The following is a 24,024-nucleotide window of genomic DNA, read 5'->3' on the forward strand; positions in this document are numbered from 1 at the left end:
CAGCAGCTGCTAAGAAAAAGAGCCATCCAGCCCATCCCCCAAGAACAGCTCAGATTAGGGTTCTACTCCAGGTTCTTTTTGGTGCCAAAAAAGACGGGGGACTTGAGACCGATTTTAGACCTGTCCCTCTTGAACCTGTCGGTAACCAAGGAAAAATTCTGAATGGTCACTCTTCAATCTATTCTCCCCCTTCTAAGGGAGAATGATTGGATGTGCTCTATAGACCTCAAGGATGCGTACTACCACATTCTAATGGACAGACTATCCAGGAGGTTCCTCCGCTTCCGGCTGGGAGCCAGTCACTACCAGTTCAGGGTCCTTCCCTTTGGCCTCACCACAGCCCCCAGGGTGTTCACCAAGGTATTAGCAGTGATTGCGGCCCACCTGAGACTCCAGGGAATACAGGTCTTTCCGTACCTGGACGACTGGCTCCTGACCACCCCAACAAGGCATCTACTTTGCTCAGCCAGAGATTTCTTTCTCCGCCTAGCCTCACAGTTAAGCATCACCATCAATGCTGAGAAATCCCTTCTGGCCCCGACACAAGCCATAGAATTCATAGGAGCCAGAATAGACACCAGAGAGCTACGAGCCTTTCTAACGTCCAAACAACTTCGGAATTTGCAACTCCATGTGCGGGCTATCCTCCAGTCAGAGACCCCACCAGCGGAATTGGTCCTGAGGGCACTGGGCTCCATGGCCTTCCATGCACCCATCTGAACATGCGGGTACTGCAATGGACCCTTCTAGTACAATGGTCCTTTCTGTCTTTTCCTCTTCATCACCCCATTGCTATCAGGCTCTATTATGGTGGCTCCATGCTCCGGACCTCCATACAGGCCAACCCTTCTGCACCTCTCCCCCACTCGCCACGGTGACCATGGACGCCTCCCGCCTCGGGTGGGGGGGGCATTATTCAGGCAGGACGGTACAAGGCATGTGGAATGATACAGAGACCTCCCTGCATATCAACATTCTGGAGATGAGAGTGGTGCTGTATGCGTTGCAAGCACTTCAGAATCTCCTCCCCGTAGGAACGATTGCAATTAAGTCAGACAACATGTCGGTTGTCTGGTATATCAACAAACAGGGGGGAACCAGATCTTACCCTCTATGCCGTGAAGCCATGAGAGTGTGGGAATGGGCAATCTCCACCAACCGCTTTCTGAATGCAACGCACATTCCGGGGTGGACCAACATCCTAGCGGACAAACACAGTCGCACCCTTCTTACCCCGTACGAGTGGTCTCTCAACCCACTAGCAGCGAAGCAGATATTCGCAATATGGGGGAAACCCTGCTGCAATCTTTTTGCCTCTCCCTCAAACACCAAATGCGGCAATTTCTTCGCTCTGATTCCCCCTCCAGGGGAAACTCCAAGAGACACTCTGGTGCATGCTTGGCCACCCAATCTACTTTATGCCTATCCTCCTCTACCCCTGATGCTGCAACTCTTGCAGAAAGCCTCGCGGTTGGGGAGCAGGATGATCCTCATTGCCCCATTCTGGCCTCGGCAAATTTGGTTCCCTTACCTGTGGTCTCACCTAGTGAATCCTCCTTGGATTCTGGATCCCATTCCGGATCTAATCTCCCATCCGTCGGACTTACCGACCCCAAATCTGGACAATCTGAAGCCGACAGCTTGGTTGCTCCAGTTCCACTCCTAGTTAGGACTCCCAGTATCTCTTCACCAGTCAAAGCCATCCTTGTGGCAGCGCATAAGCCCTCCACCAGGAAAGTGTACCACAGTAAATGGAAACGTTTCTCCATCCGGGCGGAGCATCATAATTTAGATCCCTCTACGGCTCCTCTTCCATCCATATTAAACTTCCTAACCAAACTTTTTCAGGAAGGCGCTAGTTGCTCAACTGTCAAAGTGCAATTGGCTGCCATCTCCCATTACCATGTGGGACATGATACAGGGCCTTTGATGTTGGCCAAGTTGTGTAAAACCTTTCTCAAGGGCACCTTTTTGCTTAGACCCCCCATAAAAGAAGCCGTACCACCTTGGGATCTTTCACTAGTTCTTCAAGCCTTGACTGCTCCACCTTTTGAACCTGCTGCTTCAGTAGATCTCAAATTCTTGTCCTGGAAAACAGCATTCCTTGTAGCCATTACTTCTGTGAAAAGAGTTTCGGAGCTTCAAGCTCTTTCTGTGAAGCCTCATTTGATCTTTCATCTGGACAGAGTGTACCTCAGGATCAATCCCCCTTTCCTTCCCAAAATAGCATCAGAAACCAATATAAATCAAGCCATAAATTTACTGGTTTTCTTCCCTAAATATCAGAATAAAGGAGAGTACAAGCTGCACTCATTAGATGTTCATAGGCAGCTACATTTTTATACTCATAGAACAGCTGGTCATAGACAATCCGACCAGCTGTTCGTTTCCTTTGCCAAATTTAATTTGGGGAAAGCAATATCAAAAGTATCTCTATCACGCTGGATTTCACAATGTATCCTATTAGCGTACCAAGCCTCTGGGAGACCCGCACCTGAAGGAGTTCGGGCACATTCCACTCGTTCCATCTCTACTTCTGCGGCCTTCAAGTCTAGAGTTCCATTGGATGATATTTGTTCGGCAGCCACTTGGGCCTCATCTCATACCTTTATTAACAACTACAAACTGGATGTGATTTCTAGAGGGAGAGCATCCTTTGGCTCTGCGGTGCTTCGCAATATCCTTCCATGATGGCCACCCAAGATTCAGGTAGCTGGGGACTCTGTCCCACAGGTTGCTGACAAATGAAGTCCCTACTTCAGATTAAGAAGTTATGTACTCACCATAACATTCCATCTGAGTAGGTAGCTTCATTTGTCTGCAACCATCCCCCCTTCCTTCCCCCTGGCCTTCTAAAGATCTATGTTAGTTGGATACCCTTTTTGGGTACATATTGAGGGGCAAACTCGATCTGAGGTCATGGAGGGTTGGCAGGGGATTATGGGTGAGGGGAGGAGCTAGGAGCTCGGATCCATTAGCTTGAAACAAGTTGCCGGCTCGGATCCAAGACTCACAGGTTGCAGACAAATGAAGCTACCTACTCAGATGGAACATTATGGTGAATACATAACTTCTTATTCTAAAATCTCCAATCCTACAAAGGGCAATATCTCCATCCATATCCTCCTTATCCTCCAGAAGTTTATTGGACGATGATGTGGAGTGAGTGGTGAGGAGACTCCTTCGGACACTGGCATTGGCTAAAATTCTGTCGACTTAGACCCAGAAGGAACTGGAGCCAACAAAGACCTCTTCTCATTCTTCGGTTCCTCCTCCGACCCGACCTGGGGTTTCGGAGCCAGAACACTTGGACCTAATCAGAGTGGAACTGTTAGCACTGAGACCTCCAGCAGGATCGTCGCTTCCGACATCTGCTCCGACTTCCTCGGTTCCATTGGAATTTGAGGAGTCTAGTAGCCGATGCTCTCCCATTGGGTCCGGGGAGGAAAGTCAGATCGGGCAGCTGTCCAAGCTGATTCTACCTCTCCAGGCTTTGGTGCAGTTGAGCTCTGTTCCTACATCAGCTTCAGAACCAACCGCTCTGCTTCTGGGTCAGTCTTTCAGTTCTTCGGAGCCAGGGACCTCCTTGGAGTGGGGTGAGGGGGGCTTTTGAGCTGCTGGAGAGAGTGCTGTCACTTCAGATTGCTCCACTCTCTGGTTCAAATACTCTTCCCCCAGTAGTGCCTGTGATGGTCTCAGCACCATCACTCCCCCCAACGCGCAGAGAGCCTAAGCCCCAGGAAGGCCCTGCAGGTGAAACTATCTCTTCCAAAACTTCCCCAGAGTACCCCTCTGAGGAGGTCCCTCAGAAGAGATTGTGCAAGAGGAAACACATAGACTCCCCAGATGAGTCTATCACCTCAGATACCAATCTGGATGAGTCAGAAGGGTCCCCACGGTCCCCCCTCTAAAGATGTCTCTGTTGCAGACATCCTGGAGATTCTTAAGCAGAGGGGTAGCTGGAAGCCCTTCAATCCTTCTGAGGATGAGTAAGTGTACTTGGATGCTTTTGGGTCTCACCCCTCCACCTCTTGGGTGACTCCACCTTTTGATCAGTTGATGAATGTAATTAGTTGGAAGGCATGGGGCTCTCCAGTGTCAGTGGAACCTGTTCCGAGGAGGCCAAACAAATTCATTACAGCACCTACAGAAAAAGATTTTCTCAGCAAGAACGTCCCAGTAGGTGCTATGGTGGTGATGGCAGCCACAAAGAAGGAATTGTCAGAGACTTCTATATCTGTTCCTCCACCAAACGAGTCTCGAATGATGGATAGATATGGTAAGTGTACTTTTTCTTCAGCGGCATTTACACTTAGATCACTGAATTACCTAACCCATTTTACTAGACTACAGAGGGATCTCCTAAAAGAGCTAGGGGATGCCCTTCAAGGTACAGTAGCTGCAGGGGTTTCAGATAAGGTTTCCTCACAGCTCTCCACCTTAAACTCCATGTGACTGATTTCTTACGTGGCTAATGGAGCAAGCAGGGCAGCGGGTACAGGAATTTCCAGGAGACATTCCTGGATGCGCTTATGTAATTTTGCTGAACCCTTCAAGTCTTCCTTCATTAATGCCCCCATCGATGGCTCGTCCTTGTTAGGGCCCAAAGTTAAAGAGACCTTGACCAGGTGCAAATAGGAGGGAAAGACTCTGTCTGCCATGGGAGTCTGTTAATCCCTTCTCACTAGACCTTATCCCAAAGGTCAGAAGGGGGGAAAGATGTGGTTCTGCAAGTCCCAAAGAGGTTTTCCTGATGCACGTGGTGATTCTTCCCCTAGGGACAGAGGGGGAAGGAACAATGGAAGACCTCATGGCAGAGGGGGTCTGCAGAACCAGGGTGACAGGGACTTCTTCCTTGGAAAGCCCTTCTTGTGCTCCTGAGAGGAGGCATGTCTGTCCATCTCTGGAGGCAGTCAGGGGTCGCTTGTCATTGTACCTGAACACCTGGCTAGAAATTATGCAAGACAAATGGGTACAAATGATCATATCCAGAGGTTATTACATACCCCTTTCCTCTTTCTCATCAGAAAAGCAATAAGTCCAGATGTTCCACCCAGTCAAAGGGATTATGCAACTCTTAGAGGTACAAAAGATGCTAAAAAAAAAATCATCATCTATAATGTCCCCACAGATCTAATTGGATCCAGACCTTACTCAAGGTTCTTTTTAGTTCCAAAAAAGACAGGAGACTGGAGGCCCATTCTGGATCTCGTCAAGAAATTAAAGTTCCAGATGGTGACACTGCAGTTGATACTCCCCTTTCTGGGGAAGGATGATTGGATGTGCTCGATAGATCTCCAGGATGCGTACTACAATATAAAAATGGACAGGTGATCCAGGAGACATTTGCACTTTCAGCTGGGAGCCAGTTATTACCAGTTTCGAGCTCTGCCCTTTGTTCTCACTACAGCCCCCCAGCTTGTTCACCAAATGCATAGCAGTAGTTACAGCTCACTTGAGGCATCTAGGATTCTATTTGTTTCCATACCTAGCCGACTGGCTCTTAAACGCCACCACCAAGCACCTACTAATAAAAGTAAGGGGTGAAACCATTCTCCTGTGTTCCTGACTAGGCATTGCAGTAAATTTCAAAACATCTGCCTTGTTGCTATTGCAGTATCTTATATTCTTAGACGCAGAATTAGACTCAAGAAAAATGTTGGCCAAACTTACTCCCGAGAGGATTCAGTCTTTACACCTTCAAATCGAGAACCTTTTATCCAAAAGGAAAGTTCAGGCTAAAACTGTCTTGCAGGTTCTGGGCACCATGGTAGCTGCAATAATTTTGGTACCTCTAGCAGGTTTACACATGAGAGTTCTTCAATGGCTGCTTTTTTCCCAGTGGTCCATGCAACATCTAATACTCGTGCACAAGATCATAATCACAGAATCCTGCAAAAAGGACCTACACTGGTGGCTTCATTTGACTCAGTTGACCTTAGGCCGTCCATTTGTCTTCACACAACCAGTAGCTACAGTGACCAGGGATGCTTCTCAGATAGGGTGAGGGGGGCATTATCTGGGAAACTCTGTTAAAGGCGTTTGGCAGGAACATGAGAACCACTTGCATATCAATGTCCTAGAGATGAGATAGGTGCTCTTCATGTTGCAAGCATTCCAGGACTCTCTTCCAGTAGGAACAATTGCAATGCAGACACACAGCATGTCAGTAGTGTGGTACATAAACAAACAAGGAGTAGCCAAATCCTACCCCCTATGTCAAGAGGCATAAAGAGTATGTCAATGGGCAGTCTCTTCTCAATGTTTTCTGACAGCAATGCACATCCCAGGGAAATCCACTGTGATAGCAGACAAACTCAACAGAGCAATTTTGATGCTCATGAGTGGTCTGTAAAACAAGAAGTTGCGGAAGAGATTTTTCATCAATGGGGCCAGCCTTGCTGCAACCTTTTCACCACATCCATGAATGCCAAATACAGCAGCTACTTTTCCCTGATCCCCCCTCAGGGGCAGTCACCCAGGGATGTGCTCATACATGATTGCTCCCTGGGACTACTTTACACTTTCCCCTCCTTTTCCCCTGATACCGAAGGTTCTTCAGAAAGCCTACATGTTGAAGAGCACAGTCATTCTCATTGCTCCATACTGGCCTCAGAAAATTTGGCTCCCCTTTTTGTAGCCCCATCTCTAGGAGGAACTGTGAATTCTGGACCCAGTTCCAGACCTTCTGACTCATTCATCGGGAACGCTCTATCCATCGTTACAAACTCTAAAATTGATTGCTTGGCTGCTCCAGTTCCACAAATATCCAGGCTCCATAATATCTCCCCTGCAGTTAGACACATATTGATTTCCTCTCATAAGGCTTCAACCAGAAAATTATACTCTAGCAAATGAAAAAGATTTTCACACCGGGCTTCCAAAACAACATGGATCCCTTTACGGTCTGTATCACAGCAGTGTTAGATTTTCTGGCTAAACTTTTTAACGAAGGTGCGGCAGTGGCTACAATTAGAGTACAGTTAGCTGCTATATCGAATTTTCATATTGGGGAAATGGGACTAAAAATCATGTCCCATAGACTCTGTAAAGCATTTTTAAAAGGTATTTCTTACTAAGATGTGAATCCGCGGTGGTGCAGCGGAAGCAATGTTGCCTCACAGCAAGAGGTTCTCCTGTTCGATTATCAGCTGGAGTGCCTTCTGTGTGGAGTCTGTATGTCCTCCCCGCGGTTGAGTGGCCTCCGAAAGACATGCATGAATGGGCGTGCCTTCGCTGAAGATTACGCAACTCGGCACCATAAAAATCTACTGCCAATCATTAGCGGACCGGAGTTCTGCTGTGGCGACCCATAACCAGGAAAAGCCGAAAAGACAAACATTTCTTATTAAGGCCTCCAGTGAAAAAACCTCCAGATCTATGGGACCTAAATTTTGTTCTATCCTCTTTAATTCTATCTTCTTTCAAACTTGCATCATCATGTGACATAAAGTTTTTGTCATGGAAGACAGCATTATTGGTGGCCATAACCTCTGCCAGGTGAGTGTCTGAACTTCAAGCCTTATCTATACATCCTCCATACATAAATTTTCACAAAGATAGAGTTTCCTTAAGGACTAACCCTTCCTTTCTACCAAAAGTGTGCTCAGAGACCAACCTAAATCAATCCATTGACTTACCAGTTTTTTTCCCAAACTATGGCAAGAAGGCAGAATATAGATTACACCAGTTGGACGTACATAGAGAATTGCATTTCTACATGCATAGAACTAAAGATTTCAGAAAGTCAGACCAACTTTTTGTGTCCTTTTCAGACAAAAAGAAAGGATTTCCAGTGACTAAGGTCACACTCTCAAAATGGCTCATAGACTGTATCTCCTACACATACAATTCCCAGAACAGACAGTCAGACAGTTACTGGGCAAAGTGAAGGGCCATTCCACAAGAGCTATTGCAACTTCTTCTGTCTTCCAGGCTAGGCTTCCTGTTTATTCCATTTGTGCAGCAGCAACATGGGTAAAGCCTCATACCTTTATCACTCATTACAAAGTAGCTTTGGCCTCTAGGAACAGGGCCTCCTTTGGGTCCACTGTTCTGAAGAGTATTTTCTATTGAGCCACCCAAGAAAGACGGTGCTAGGGACGCTGTCCCAACCAGCATAGAATGAAGGTGAGCTAGGACAACATAACATTAAGAAGTTATGTACCCCCCATAACATTCCATGTTTCTTGTCCATCTTGCCTTCATTCTTGTGCACAACCCTCCTTCCCCCGCCTTCACTCCTGGAGGACCGGGTGGACTTTTTCTTGTTATAATTTGATTATGGAGTCTCTGAATCTCTTCTGAGTCTTGTCTATACTTATTGGCTTAATCATTTGGTAAAAAATCGTGCTTTCACTTGCAAACAAGTTCTGGGTAATCTCTGAGCATCATGGTATAGGGTATAGCCTCGAGGCAGTGGAAGCTCTCGAGCTTTTGAATTAGGCCGAGTCAGAACCAGTGCTCGGTTCCAAACCCAACCAGCATAGAATGAAGGTGAGATGGACAACAAACACTGAACATTATGATGAGTACATAACTTCTTATTTTTTTTCTTTTGTTTTTGTTTTTTAAAATAAATAAACAAATCAGTTCTAAAACAAACTAATAACTATCTGCATAGGTCCATAGCTGAGCCATACATCAAAGTTTATACATATCAACAACAATTAATATTTCTCAAGCAAGTCTTTAAATTTAAGCCAAGATTTATATGAATGTGTAATATTAGAAGTTCTCATCTTTATAGTATGCAGTTCACTACTGCAAACAAGATTTTCCATACCAATAAATTGAACACTAGCAGAGGTAACTTGACTTTTCCAATTTTTAGTAATTACTTTTCTGGCTATAGTAAGACTAGACCAAAGAAGAGGCACTTGGGTTTTTGAAATTATCTCAGGAATCAGAGCATTAAACAAAACTAAAGATTTAGAAACATTATATCTATCTGACCATAGAGCTTGAAAGAAGTTAGTTTCTTTCCAAAAGGGGAGATGACTTCACATTCTTATAGCATATGCACCCAATCAGCTATTATTTCAGAATCACATCTCCAGCATTTTATTCCATTTGATTTATATATAATTGCAGTTTTGTTAGAAGTGATAGAAGCTCTGTGCAAAAAGTTCCAAGTGAAATTTTTCCAATATAATGAAGATGAAGTGTTATCTGTAGATTTTAATATTATTTTCTTGTATTCTTCAGATAAGCCTTCATTTGAGGAATACCCGCGGTAGTGGTGCTGCGGTAGCATTGTCGCCTCACAGCAAGACGTTGTTGCGTTCGATTCTCAGCTAGAACATTTCTGTGTGGAGGCATGCGTGAATGGGCATGCCTTCGTTGAAGGTTGTGCGTCAGGGCAGGTAACTCGGCATGTAAAAATCCACTACCAAACATTAGCGGACCGGAGTTCCGCTGTGGCGACCCCTAACCGGGATAAGCCGAAAGACACAACAAATTAATTTTTGAGGAATAATTCCAATAGGAATTGCCTAAATATGTGAAATTTAACTTAATAATTTTATAAATTTGTGACAAATATGATTTATTTTTCATTGCATTATCACTTGATAGTTATTAAGAATTCCAATATTTTGGGGAACAATTTCTTATCTAGGTTAAATATCTTATTAATCTCTGTGTTCATAAAGTCTCTAAATATTTGTAAAATTAACCAATTCTTAGAATCTTGATTGTATTTAGGCCTTAAATTTTCAACAGTATATATATATATATATATATATATATATATATATATATATATGTATATATATATATATATATATATATATATATATATATATATATGTGTGTGTGTGTATATATATCAGTACCATTTAAGAATTGATGCCAATAAATTAAGTTACTTTGTTGTTTCATTGCTAGCATTTTGTTGAAGTTATGAGTTTCTAAGCAGTCATTTGTATGTGTAATTGGAAACTTAGAAAGTCTGTAATACAATGGTTAGAATATGTGAACTTTTGAAAAAGGAAATTATGTTATTTAAATAGGCAATTTGAGAAGAGGGTGTAATTCCATTTATGCAAAAAATCTTTTAATAACCAGATAAAATATTAGGGTCTCTATGTTTGACTGATTGTGATATATTTATTATTTGCTAATAATATTTCTTGATGTATTTGTTTCCATTTTTAATCATAAGATAACTTTATCCACAACGCTATAACTTTTACAGTTATTGAAGTGGCATACAATTGAATATCAGAGAATATTATTCCACCATTATCCCAACCTCTTCTGTGCCAATCAAAGGAAACTCTTGATTTATTAGGATGCCAAAAAATGTAAGTAAAATAGTATTTATCTTCTTCTTCAATTTTTTTGGTGGAGATCGTACTATAGATTGTGAGACAAACAATATTTTAGAGAAAATTACCATCTTAATAAGCATTAATCATTCTTCCATGGTAAAGAAGAATTTGTTCCAGTTTGTGACTACATTTTTTCAACAACCTCTTGAAAGTTCATAGGATGTTACTAAGCTAGCGACCTGGAGGTCATTTCAAAGCTAGCCATTTCATTCCAATGTAATACCATAGATACTCTAGTCAGTACCCAGGATTGTATTTATTAGTGACTTAAATTTTCATTTCAAATTGACCCTTGTCCAGAAGGGTTGTGGGTGCTATCCCCGGTAGGAATATATGATGCCCCATCCACTCATCCAGGTTCCTTTTGAACAGTGTCACTGAGGTGATCTGCTTCACATGAATTTGCAGCCTATTCAGAAGATGTGGCAGTCTCTGGGAGACAAATCTGTCATTCCAGCACATCCTATTCAAGTTGCAGGCCATATTTAGGTCCCTGAAATGGGTAGCTGTAGTTCTGTTTGTAATCCTGTTTGGATGTGCAGCAAATTCATTTGGTTTGGGTCGGACACTGCTTTGTAAGCCAGGCATAAGTCTCCCCTAAGAAGTCTGTATGATACTGAGTATAGTAACAGGGACTTTAGTTGGTCTGTGTAAGGCACATGCTGGACTCCCTTGATCTTTTTAGTTAGAAACCTCTGAGGTCTCTACAATTGCTGCAGATGCTTTGTTATGGTACATGCCAAAAGGGGTATTATACTCAATTATGGGCCTGATTAGTGTCGAGTATAGAGGGGTTATAACCTCCTTTGCTCTAGAGGTGATGCCTTTGTTAATCAAGTATGCTACATAGAAAGCCTTCCTTACTAAAGTAGATACATGGTGGTCAAAGTAAGGGTCGCAGTCTACTCATGATCCCAGATCTCTTACAGTTTCATAGGTACATAGGGTATTCTTGTTAATTTGATAGTGTAAAGAGACATTGTTTTTACTGAAGGGAATGATGATGCATTTCTTTGCATTCAGTTTGAGATCATTACTAAGACACCAGTCGTTGGTTTGTGTAAGACCCTCTTGAAATATACTGACATAATTTGGGGATTCCATAATTGTACCCAGTTTGCAGTCATCCACAAACTTGGTCAGCCACAGTCCCCTTAGTTTTGGCCTGAACTTCTGAGAAGTATACCAAACAGTAGGGGCCCAGCACTGACCATTGTGACACCCTGCTGGTGACAGGTCTGCTGACTGATGTGGAGTCACCCACTTTGATAGTATGTGACTGGTTTGTGAGCCAGTTAGAATCCCATCTTACAACAAAGGGGTTTACATTCAGTTTGCTCACTTTATCGGTAATGCCCAAATGTGGGATTGTGTCAAAGGCCTTTGCCAAGTCGAGGTCTGCTGTGTGCACAGATTTGCCCTTGTCAGTGGCCCTGGGCACATTTTCAAGGAAATACACCAGGATTAACAGGCAGGGTCTGCCCTAGACGAAGCTGAATTTGGTCCAGCCCAGGGTTTGGAGGTCGTCTATGTCTTTATTTATGAGGTTCATGATGATACGTTCCATGACTTTACATATGAGGGTGGTGCTAGTCAGACTTATGGGTCTATAATTCCCTGGTTTGTTGCTAAGACAACTTTGTGGAGGGGAAAAACTGTTGCTGTTCTCCATTCTGCAGGAATAAAAGCCAGTGGTTAGGCTGTGATTGAATAGGGTACTTAATGGTGATGCTAGTTCATGTTTTAGTTTTTTAGAAGACAGCCTGGGATGCCATCTGGTCCCATAGAGGCTGTGGGTTTTTTTTTACCTTAGACAAGGTTTTAATGACTGGCTCTAAGATATGTATGGTGGGGGGGGTGTTGGGGGCAAGGTTTTGATCATTTTGGAGGGGATAAGGGAGTGAAATGTTAACCAAATGTGTCCACTAGCAGGTTCGATATCTCTGCGGGATCAGTTTGTGTAATACCGTTCGTCACTAGTTCAGTATATGCTTGGATCTTACCATCTAAGCTACGTACATAACTCTAAAAGGCCTTATGATTATTCTTGGCTGTGATTGCTAAGTTTTATTACAGTTACCCTTACAGGATTTGACATGTTGTCTTATTTGCCAGTTGAGGCTGAGGAGGCTGCTTTTCCACTGTTGGGGCCTTGCCTTAGTTTTCTTAGACAGCAACTTTTTGTATTTGTTGTAAAGTTTGTTGATGCTAGATGTCCACCAGGGCAGCTTTTTTTAAACTGGGGCACTGGCTTTGATTCTGTCTGGAACAGCCAAGTCTCTACACTTATACAAGTGATTGTATAGGGTTTTACTGTAATGTTTGGTGTAGTTACCACTTCCAGCTGGGGGTGGGGCTTGGAATGCATTTATACCTTCCCATAGGAGGGTATAGTTTGCTATGGTGAAATTTTTTAGTCTGACTTCACCCTTTGTGAGTTCTGCTGTTAGTGCCAGTTCAAAGGAAATTAATTTGTGGTCAGATTTCACTAATGAGGGTCCAAAAGTTGCAGTGGTACATCTGTTTGTTATGTTATTGAGGACCAGATCTAGTATGTTTGTTCCTCTTGCTGGGGTTTCAACAATTTGTTCCAGGACATTTGAGTTAACAAAGTCAAGGAACTTTTGTGGTATTGAGTTAGGGCTAGACTAGGTTTCCCAGCTGATGGTGGAATACTTGAAATCCCCCATGACCAGAGTGTTTGGCAATATTGGATTGACTGCAGTTTGGTCAAATAGGCCTACTGCGTACCATGATCCATGGAGGGAGCTCTACAACTAGCTATTACTTGACTTGGGAGTCTTACCCACATTAATCTGAACTTGGAGTTACTCCATGGAGTTGTCCAGTCTAACTAGTCAGGAGGTGAGTTTATGTCTAATATAGATAGAAACACTGCCTCCTTTGGTTCTCGCACATTAGTTTTGTGGTCTGAAGGTGTGGAAGGCATTGTAGCCTTGCAAGGCAGGGGTACTCTGTGAGTCCTTGAACCAGGTTTCTGTAACTGCACATCCTCCAATGATAGAAGTGCTTCCAGGGTGTGCAGTTTTTGGTTTAAGTTCCTAGCGTTAAGCAGCATAACCCTTATTTTGTTATGATTTGTTTGCTTCATTTCTTTCTATTAGACATAATGGTTATACAAAGGTATTTTATTTGATTGCTATTCCACTTGGTTAGAATATTTTTGTATGAATTTCTTTAATTTTTTATTAATTAATAATGTATTTGTTTTGTTATGATTAAATCTGAAGTTAAGGATTTTTTCAAACTGACACATAGAACTCATTATAGTTCTAATGAATTCTATGCATTTCCTATTGTTAGTAAAATATCATCAAGAAACAGATGAATCTTTAGTTCAAAATCTTTTATTTTGATATCATTAATGTTCTTATTGAATATACTATTAGCAAGGTGTTTTATAGCTAATGCAAAAGTAAAGGTGATAATGGACAGCCTTGTTTTGTGCCTTTTTTAATTTAAAGTAGTTAGAAAGAAAATAACCTATTTTAACATAAGCACAAGAGTTTTTGTATAACTTAGAAATTAATGCAATTAGTTCAGGTCAGAAATTATACACTTTATGTGTTTTAAACAGGTACAACCAATTAACTGAGTCAAAAGCCTTATATAAATAGAGACTAATGATAGAAAGTTATTTTTTTATTTTTATTTGCGTAGTCTATTAATGTCTGTATTCTTATTATATTATCCTGTACTTGTCTATTCAAAATAAACACAGTTTGATCATTGTTAATTAGGAAATATTAGTTTCTCATGGAACATTTCATACATGCTTAACAGTACTTCTGTCATTTTTTACACAATGAATCTTCCCTTGCTTCTGTGTAATCTTAAATACCTCTCACTTTTAAACACTTAATCATTCCTTAATGAGAAGTTGGCATGATTTATTTGAGGCAATTTAATTACTTTTTTTTTAATAATGGAAACCATCCTGGACCACAGACAGTGAGATTGAAACACCACAGAATAAAGAATATTGTAACATTTCATCACAACATTTTACTTGGGTAGTATTGAGTGATGAAACAAAGAATTGCTTAAAGCCATATACATCACTTTGATTTACATAAGCTGCAGTCTTATTCAGTAAAATATTTCAGCAAAGGCTTTAAATATCATCAAATTCCTTTTGCTTTGTATAGAAACCTGTTTTTGTGTTTGCACTCTAGTAATCCCATGAATATCACAAGTTATTTCCTATTCATGTAGGCCAACTTTAATGTTCATTTCACACTGCACTCAGACACATATGTAAATGATTTATATATAAAGCATCTTTCAAGAGATAATACTTCCATATTTAAAATAAAAAATTGTCATTAAAACTGCATCTTGCTTTTACATTCATAATAGTTCAAGAAAAATGCTTTCACTGTGCTGTTATGCTAAAACTGATTAATATTTCTTGCCTGCAGTGTACTTTATGCAAAATACATTAATGTAAGAGTCACTAGGAAATAGGAAAATGTAAGTGGTTTTGTAGGAGCTTGTCTTGAATGGAGATCATGGGATATGAAACAAGAGCAGCCACTGTAAACAAATGAATGCAGATGGGTCTTCTAGCAGAGCTACCATCAACAAATATAAATCTGTCCTTGTTTTCTCTTGTTGCTGTTTGATGTGTACATAAAAATTAAGATGTGTTCCTCTTGTGTATTTTGCACTTCTTAACGCTGTTTGCATGGGCTTTGTGTTTTGTCTTAGAGACCCACAGAAATAGATTTTGGACAGTAATAGCTTTGGGGGATGTTTTTTTTTTATCTGCTCTGCTTTATCTGTATCCTGAGGTTAACTGCTGTGCTTTACAGCCTGATTATAGATTTCTTCAGAGCAGCTAATTTCCTGTATCACTTAAATGTTGTCCACTCATATCATACAGTGACATTTGAGTTAAACGAAGGAGCCGGATGAATGATGCAGTTAGTGATCTATACATTTGCAAGTGCTGTTTAGGGACACACAAATTTATATATATTTATTTTTGTACCCTAAGGGAGATTTATTATTATTAACTGAGTGGGGGATAATTATTTTTGTTTGTTATGTAAAATAAGAAAGACTAAGGAAATGGTCTTTAACTTTTGAATATCAGGGATAATAACTTTATATGTTGAAGAGTATGCAGGTAAATGTTTTTCTTTTGCTTCATCTGTGAAGATTGTTGCCATAGTAACAAATGTAAAGTTTGGAGAGGCCGTAATAGCCCCAGATTCATTTCACTTTTGCAGAGTCCATAAAAATAATATTGTCAGTTGTTTAGTTAATAGTTGTGAACATCAGATCGGATACTTCCATTGTGAATGTTTCTGTTTGATGGGGGTATTGGGTGCAGAATAAGAAGGCAGAGGGGGTAGTAAAATGCTTTAGGTTGTCATGGTTATCTTTGTTGTTTTTCACTTTATTTGTTTGAGCTAAATCAATTTTGCTAGCTTAACAGCTGAGATTAAAGGAATACCTCATTTTATTCTTGGCTCAGCTCACTACCCTGGAAATGTTTTCAGAACAGAAGGCCAACCAACTCCCATGTTCGGCCTATCTAATTATTGCAGAAACAACGCTAGGCTTTTGGAGAACATTATTTTGAGGACTGTCATTGTCACTCATCATGAATGATAGCATGTTTGCAGTGTAAGCATGCACATGTAACATTAAATGGATATCTGCTATTACTTCTTGTGATGCAGAAAGTGAAAGCATTTTAGTTTCTTTATTTTGGAGGTTCTTGCATCCAAATACAATACAAAACACCTGCTGAGCTTTGGTAGTATTAAACTAGTGGCTGTCTTGGCTTTAATTATGTATTGCTGACTGTATGAATTATTCAGGTCTGATTTGTTTCTAAGATGACCACCATCTTAATAGATGCATGCATGCATGTTTCTTTTCTCAGACAGTAATCTGCAGTTCATTATTTTCAGGGTACTTTATGCTGTTATATATGTGCTGTCCTGAAAGTACCTGGATGTAACTGTATGTACATGTAGGTCTCTCAAAAATGCACTGCCTTTTATGAAACTAAGAATTTTTCACTGCTTGGATGTTTGAATGGCTCTGACATATTACCACAAAAGAAATACGAAAAAGCCTGTTAAATTAAATAATGTTATATAATGCTGTATGTAATAATTAATATGGATGTCTTACAAAAATTCACAAGTCTCTGTATTTATGTCAGATGGAGGTGATTCTGTTGGTCTGGATTTTTACCTTTGGACTTCATAAAGTTTAACAGAGTAGTAGAGTTGGTATTTAAAAGCAGTGCTCCCAGCTCTTCTTTAATGTATTGCAGGATTGACCAGTAATACTAAGAAAATGGTCACAGAAAACAGTAGCAAACCACGGCTGGTTTTGGAGTAATGCAGGATTTATCCGTAACTGGAATCGTTAATGTCCAGGTGACCAAACAAGGTCAGCTGTGGGATAAACCTATATGTCCAAGGACAGCTTAGTAGTGTAGTGCAGTGTGTACATGTATGTTGGTGTACTTGATGATGCCTGCAGAGTGTACCAGTTTAGGCTAGTTAACTGAAACTTGTTAAAGTACAAAATCCTACATAAGATAATGATGTCCATCATTAGATCACTGTTGCAATGATGCTGACAGATGGAACATAACCTGGGAAGGATACTGTATGTCTGACCAGTATATCAAAGCTTAGACTTCTCCTTCCTCAGATGCTATACCTTTGAACATAGATTTAGGCACAAGTGCTACATGCTGGTGCATAATAGATGAATGAGCATGAAAATCTTCAGAATTTCCTTACCGCATGTCTGGGAAGCAAAACACTGTCTATATCATGGTCTGTTAGCAGTTTAAAAGGATACGATTAATCATTGTGAGGGAAAGCTAAGTATCTCAATGGGGCCCTTTCTCGTTTTTCATATTCTTGTATTAGAATTTTGTTTGTGTCATCTAAGACAGGCAAATGTCTCTGTGGTAGGCAGATTCCGTACAAAGATAGACATATTCATTGTCTTTCCTGGCTTTGGCCAGAGCATAATATCAGGGACTTCTCTGTTTCTTAGGCTTTGTCCTAAAAACTTTTAAGACATTACCTTTCTTCTTTAAGTATTTACAATAGAGAACACATGTCTGAAGTGAAGACTCTAGAAAGAACCACTATGCCCACAGAAATTTCCAGCTCGGACATCCCTTCACAGCTGAAGAAGAAAACTAAAAAGCATAAGAAAGATGTCACTATTTTAGCTTCCTTTCCTAGGTCGGAGTCGGACATCTCCATTAAGGTGGTTGAAAAGTGCACAACCATTGAATCCGTGATTCTGTTCCCTCTGTTGTGACTCCACTAATGGCTGAGACAGAACAGTTTACAGGCACATCCTGTCCGACCAGTCAGACAGCTGGTAAGACCTCGAAAAGGTGAACTCTGAAGGACTTGATAGTGAGAATGTCTCGGGTTCTTTAATGGTAGTATATCCAGGGTCAGGCCCTTCTCATGTGGTTTCCTTGGAAAACCATAAAAAGATAGAAAAACGACTTTTCTTCTCTTACCACCCCTGTTTCCAGGAATCTTCAACAAGAATGGAACAGTGATAGTGGAGAACTGTAAGTGACTGTTGAGTAAGTTTTAAATACTCCCCCCCAAGTAATTGATTATGTATGACTAAGGTTCATTGTTGTGTTAAGGGTCAGAGATGCAAGATCTGCAGGAAAGTGCTTAGCAGCCTGCAAAAGCGCATTCCTCAACATTTTGATCTAGGTCATAGGCCATAGAAAAATTGGGCCTCAATACCTGGTGCAATCGTGTGATTTGGTTACAGTCTGAATTCCAATATGGCAATAATATCAGTGTGATTTTTTTAAACCAGCATTCAGGCTTATGGTATTTATCCTTGATGTTGCCAGCACTGAAGTAGACAGTAGATAGATCTTTTTTGTTAGGGTGTTGTTGCAAATTAGTCTGGGCTACTACTATCAGTGTCTCTAGTAAATAGTAGGGTGATGCTAATTAAAGCAGGTTGTATATCTGATTTGGTATTGTAGCCTAAGTATATCTATGTCTTATATATATATATATATATATATATATATATATATATATATATATATATATATATATATATATATACATATATATCCAAACAACACAAGAGTCACCAGAGCAAGTAAAATTGCGAACAAACAAGCAAGCTGAAGAGCAGGAGTCACAATTTGTATAAAATCCACCAAGTTTATTGAACAAATGGTAAGCGCTTTCACAAATAAATTTGCTTCATCAGACCTAACTGATCAAATGAGGTCATTTCCTTTTATACTCAATTAAATTCAAACTAACCAATCATACATTTACACATTTAAAGACATACTTACACATTTAAAATATAACCCAGAAATATATTAAAAAACATTGTAAAATACATAATAACTCAAATAAAATCTACATTATTTCCTAAGTCTCCTACTTCTCAGTTTTGCTGTAATAGCTATATGATAATTTAGCCCCTTACCCAAATGGGCTCTAAGCCTAACAATCCATGTAAGTTCCTTTGTCTCGGTTCTATTAGATATATCTCCCAACCTCTCATCACCATATTTTAACTCTAACACTCGAAATCTAAACCGATGACTATCATCATTCTCAATAGTGTGCCTTGCTAAGGCCCTCACCTATAACAATACACATGGTCGTGAATTCGTTCACGAAGGCATCTATTCATCTTTCCTATATAAAAGGAAGAACAGATAATACACTGGGCTAAATATATAAGATTTTTACTATTACAGTCAGCATTGATGTCAAGATTATATACTTTATTAGTATTGGGGTGCTTAACCTCTATACCTTCATGTATAAAGATGCAGAAATTACAGCTTCCACATTTAGTGGTCCCCATACCCATATCAAATCTCATTTCATGTGTCTCACTTTTAGGATAGCATAACCTTCTTTCCTGATTCTTAGTATTTTTAAACTAAATATAAGGTCTTTACCTCACTATTTGAACTATTTGATCGTCTGTACGTAGTATATTCCAATTTCATTGTAAAATATTTCTGATCATAGCATGATCTCTGGTATAGGAGAAAATAAAAGGTGTCTTATTCATTGTCCTATTCACCATATAGCTGGCTGTATTGGGCTTGGAAAAATATGGCCTAGCCCTAGTTTTCCTCATCTTATGTACTTCACAAGATATATTATTGACTTCACTTCTATCATAGCCTCTGTTAACAAAATCAGGTGCAATATGTTTGATGTCCTCATTCAGATGACTATCATAGGGAAGGATCTTCCAGACCTCAGCAAGCCCCTGCTCAAAACCTACCATTCAAGACAGGCCAGGTAGTCTGGGACTAGCTGGAAAATTTCTCAAACATACGCCTTTCCCAGCACCTATCTTCTTCTCTTCCCTGTGGGACAAGTATCTCCACTGACAAGTGGGTCCTTTCCATTATCCAAAATGGCTACTACATGGTATGGAAATCTGTCCCTCTCTTCATGGGCATTCCACAACTTTCTTGGGATCAGATTCATCTCTTCCCTGAAATCCTAGAGGACTTTCTAAATCAAGGAACTATTCAAGAAGTTCCACCACTATAAAAAGGAAATTTTACTCAAAAATGTTCCTTGTCCCCAGAAAAGATGGTCCATGGAGACCAATTCTTGACCTCTCACATCTCAACATTTTCCTCAAAGTGACAACCTTTCATATGCTCACTCTGCAAAATCTTTTCCCCTCTCCTGCTCCCCCAGGCCTTTCTAGTCACTCTGGACATCAAGAATGCATATTTGCATATCCCAGTCATCCACAATACTGTTGCTTCCTTATATTTTCATTTCTGTGATTTGCCCTTTGGTCTCTCTGTGGCACCAAGGGTATTCACAAAATGCTTAGCTCCTGTCATTGCCTTTTCCAGGCTCCAAGGAGTACTGTTCTATACTTATCTGGATGACCTGCTAATACAAGCAGTCCACCCAGACACACTAAAGGAAAATCTAGTCTTCACTATTTCCCTGCTTCAGGGCCTGGGGTTATATATGTATAATGTACACACACACACACACACACAAACATATATATATATATATATCTATATATGTCAATATATATATATATATATATCTATATATATATATATATATATATCTATATGTCTATATATATATATATATATATATATATGTGTGTGTGTGTGTGTGTGTGTAGTATATATGTGTGTGTGTGTGTGTATATATATATATATATATATGTGTGTGTGTGTATATATGTGTAATATGTTTGTGTGTGTGTGTGTATATATATATATATATATATATATATATATATATATATATATGTGTGTGTGTGTGTAGGTTTACTATCAAATGACTGAAAATTAAATGATTGAATCCCAAAACGACTGAAAATTCAAAATATTGAATACATTTTAATGCCCCCCTGCTCCTTTCATGTGTGTGTGGGGGGCTGTGCCCCCCACACTCCCTGCTAAATATATATACCAACTCCAAAGCCGCACAGCAGTGGAGAAGGGCCAAATTCCATCATTCAATACTTTGAATTTTCAGTCTTTTTGGGATTCAGTCTTTTGATTTTCAGTAATTTGATAGTAAGCCATATATATATATATATATATATATATATATATATATATATATATATATATATGTATGTATATATTCCGGCCAGAATGTTTGCAGGTTAGCAGCAGTTTCCCTGAGCTCTGCTATTTTTTATTATTTCTGACAGGAAATTATATCTCTAAGTTGTCATAGGTTTACTTACTGATAAAATAGTATTTCGTATTTTGAACAGTCCTGGATGACAAGAACAACAACTTCTCTATATCTGGAACTTTTTTACTTGTCAAAAACTTGCTCAGAAGATTTCTCACTTTGAACACTAGGAAACAGATTGAGTCACTCAAAACAGAACTCACAGGAATCTATGCTGATAATGGACTTTTTCTGTCTATTTTATATAATATTTAAGAACTCTCATTTAAAATGGATAAAATAGAGAGTAAGATTGGGAACTTCAAAGAAACATGTTCTCAGCAAATGGAGCAAATATAGGAATCACTTAATCAACAGAAAGTAGAAATGTAGTTTGGGACAAACTAAGTTGTCCTGGACCCATGAGTAAAGGATGGGGGGGAGCAAGACTGGGGCGTAGGTGATTGGGTGATTAGAGTTTGTGTCAGGTTAATGAATGAGTGGAAGGGGACTTTAGTAAAGGAAGTGAGGTAAGGAAGGGAGGGACTCAGGATGATCTAAGTTTTGGGAGCTAAAGGAAGTAGTTACATTTGGCGTGAGTTGGTGGCCCTGCCACCCTCCCGTTTTGATTTGAAGGAAGATTTTGTTGTTTGGAGTGGAGAAGAGGGACAGGATTGTCCTCTTCTGTTTCCCCTTTAAGGAATGTGGTTTGATTTGGCCAATGGTTGTGTGGTTTAAAGGTGAGCAGGTATGCTGCCTATTATTTGGGGGGGTGAGCAGGTACACTGCCCTGGTAGAAGAGGTTTCAGGGTGAGCAGGTACGCTGCCCTGAGGTGTGATCGAGCAGGGTGAGTTGTTATGCTGTCCTGAGGATTATGAAGGCAATTGATGTTGATTTATGTGTTTAAAGTTCATGTTATGATAATATTCAATAAAAGTCGTCAAATTACTTTATGTGTTTAGAATGGTTTGTTCAGAGGGGGGTCAGGATAAATAACAGTAATGGAAATGTCACTCAATTATATATAAAGGAGATTAACAGAATAACAAAATAATACAGAATTCCTTCTGAGACAACATACCTTACTTCTGGAAAAAATAGACGACCTGGAGAATAGGTCCAGGAGGAATAATATCCACATTATTGGTTGGCCTGAGGGGATCAAAACTGGAAATTTTACAACTTTTCTAACAACATGGTTACTTAAAGCTATGTATTTATGAGAAGCAATGTCCTATGGTAATGAAAGAGCCCATAGATCCTTAACATCTTTTACAAGAAAAAAACAACTCACCACCAAGATCAACTATTGTGACATTCTTTTCCTCACAGGACAAAGAATTAATTTTAAAAACTGCCTAGGCAAAAACCTCTCATCAAGCTAGAAGACAAAATTATCAGATTTGACAATGATTACTCATCTTCTATGATGATTAAGAGAAACATTTTTTTCCACTGATTAAAGAACTAAAAAATAAACAAATCAAAGTTCATCTGTAATTTCCAGCAAGTCTTAAGGTTTTTCTTTCGGATGATATCAAAATCTTTGAAGATCTAGATGAAGCCTTAACTTTTCTTAAAGAAAAACATATAATCAAGTACAAGATATGGAATGGATTAATGGCAGCTCTTTAGAAAGGCAGGTAGAAGTAAATAACTGGAAAACCAGTGGAAATAAGAAATTAAAAGGAAAGTGACTTTTGTTAAATGACAAAGCTTTTTTCATCGAATTAACAAAATGCACATTATTAGTGAAAATAATTCATGCTGATTTATACTTAAGTAAAAGAAGGACTAGAATTCATCTTAAACAAGGCAACATTTGTAACTGTCTCATAGCTCTCATCCTAAAAAAAACATCTCTGAATGTGAATTCAGAAGTGTTTGAACAGATGTATATAATTTGTTATATGCATATTAGAATTTGTATATGTATGTATGTGTATGAATGCATACATGCAGATGCATATATAAATAAGTATGTTTGTGGGTGCAGAGATGGTTGGATGTGCGTACCTATATAAATATATGCTCAAAAAAATTAAATAAGTCTGCCTTCTTACACTCATAAACAAGATAGTGAATAATTGTTTTATACCAGCTTTTATATGATGCAACTTTGGTTCATTATCTTTATTACTGATTAGTTTTCAAGCAGGTTCCCTTAGATGAAAGTTATAAACGTATAGAGGTTTATTTGGGTACCAAAGTTGCTTGTTGGATTTATTTAATCATTAGGTTATGTTGAAATGCTATTTCTGCTGGTGCAGTTTGGAATAACAGATTTTATTGATAGTTGACATACTAATTGAAAAGAACTGCCCATGGAAATATGGTTGCTTTCTGTTATTCTTCAGAAAAAAGATAGTAAAGGCATAATATGTATCACAATTAGTTAAACAGGAATGTTGAATGAACTGTTTCTCGAATATATTTGTTTACTTTTGTATGTTGTGTACTGCCTGACGACTGTGTAATAATACTGTCAGACAGTAGCATTCTATGCAATTGTCTGTATGATACTGGAGCTTTTCCTCCTCAGGCCTTCACTGAAGGGAGGTCACTGCATTGATCTAGTTGGACTATCTGTGTAAACAAATAGAAATAAAACAAATGAATAAAAGGTGAAGGGAAAGCTCTGAATGGGGAGAATCTTGTAGCTGTTCATCAAAAAGCAGTTCAAGTTTCAGCTTTGTATAGGAGTAGACACTGGAGGAATACAGAAAATAAACAACAGAAGAATCTTTAAGAATCTATTCAGATGAACTGATAAAACTAAAGAAATCAGAGGAAGAAACAAAGACAAAGGGGATGGCTGAATATGAAGCTTCTGGAAAAAAACTGTTTCAAAAAAAGTAACTAGACTGGTGTTCCACAGCAGTATTTGTTAATCCAGAGGGTAGAGCATGTGTATGACCCCATTTAAAAAGCAGCCAAGATCTATATTAGTGAAGATGCAATCATACCAGCAGCAAGACTTTTGCAA

Source organism: Protopterus annectens, chromosome 13.part0 (assembly GCF_019279795.1).
Source record: "Protopterus annectens isolate FY-2018-M chromosome 13.part0, PAN1.0, whole genome shotgun sequence".
Taxonomy (NCBI): domain Eukaryota; kingdom Metazoa; phylum Chordata; order Ceratodontiformes; family Protopteridae; genus Protopterus; species Protopterus annectens.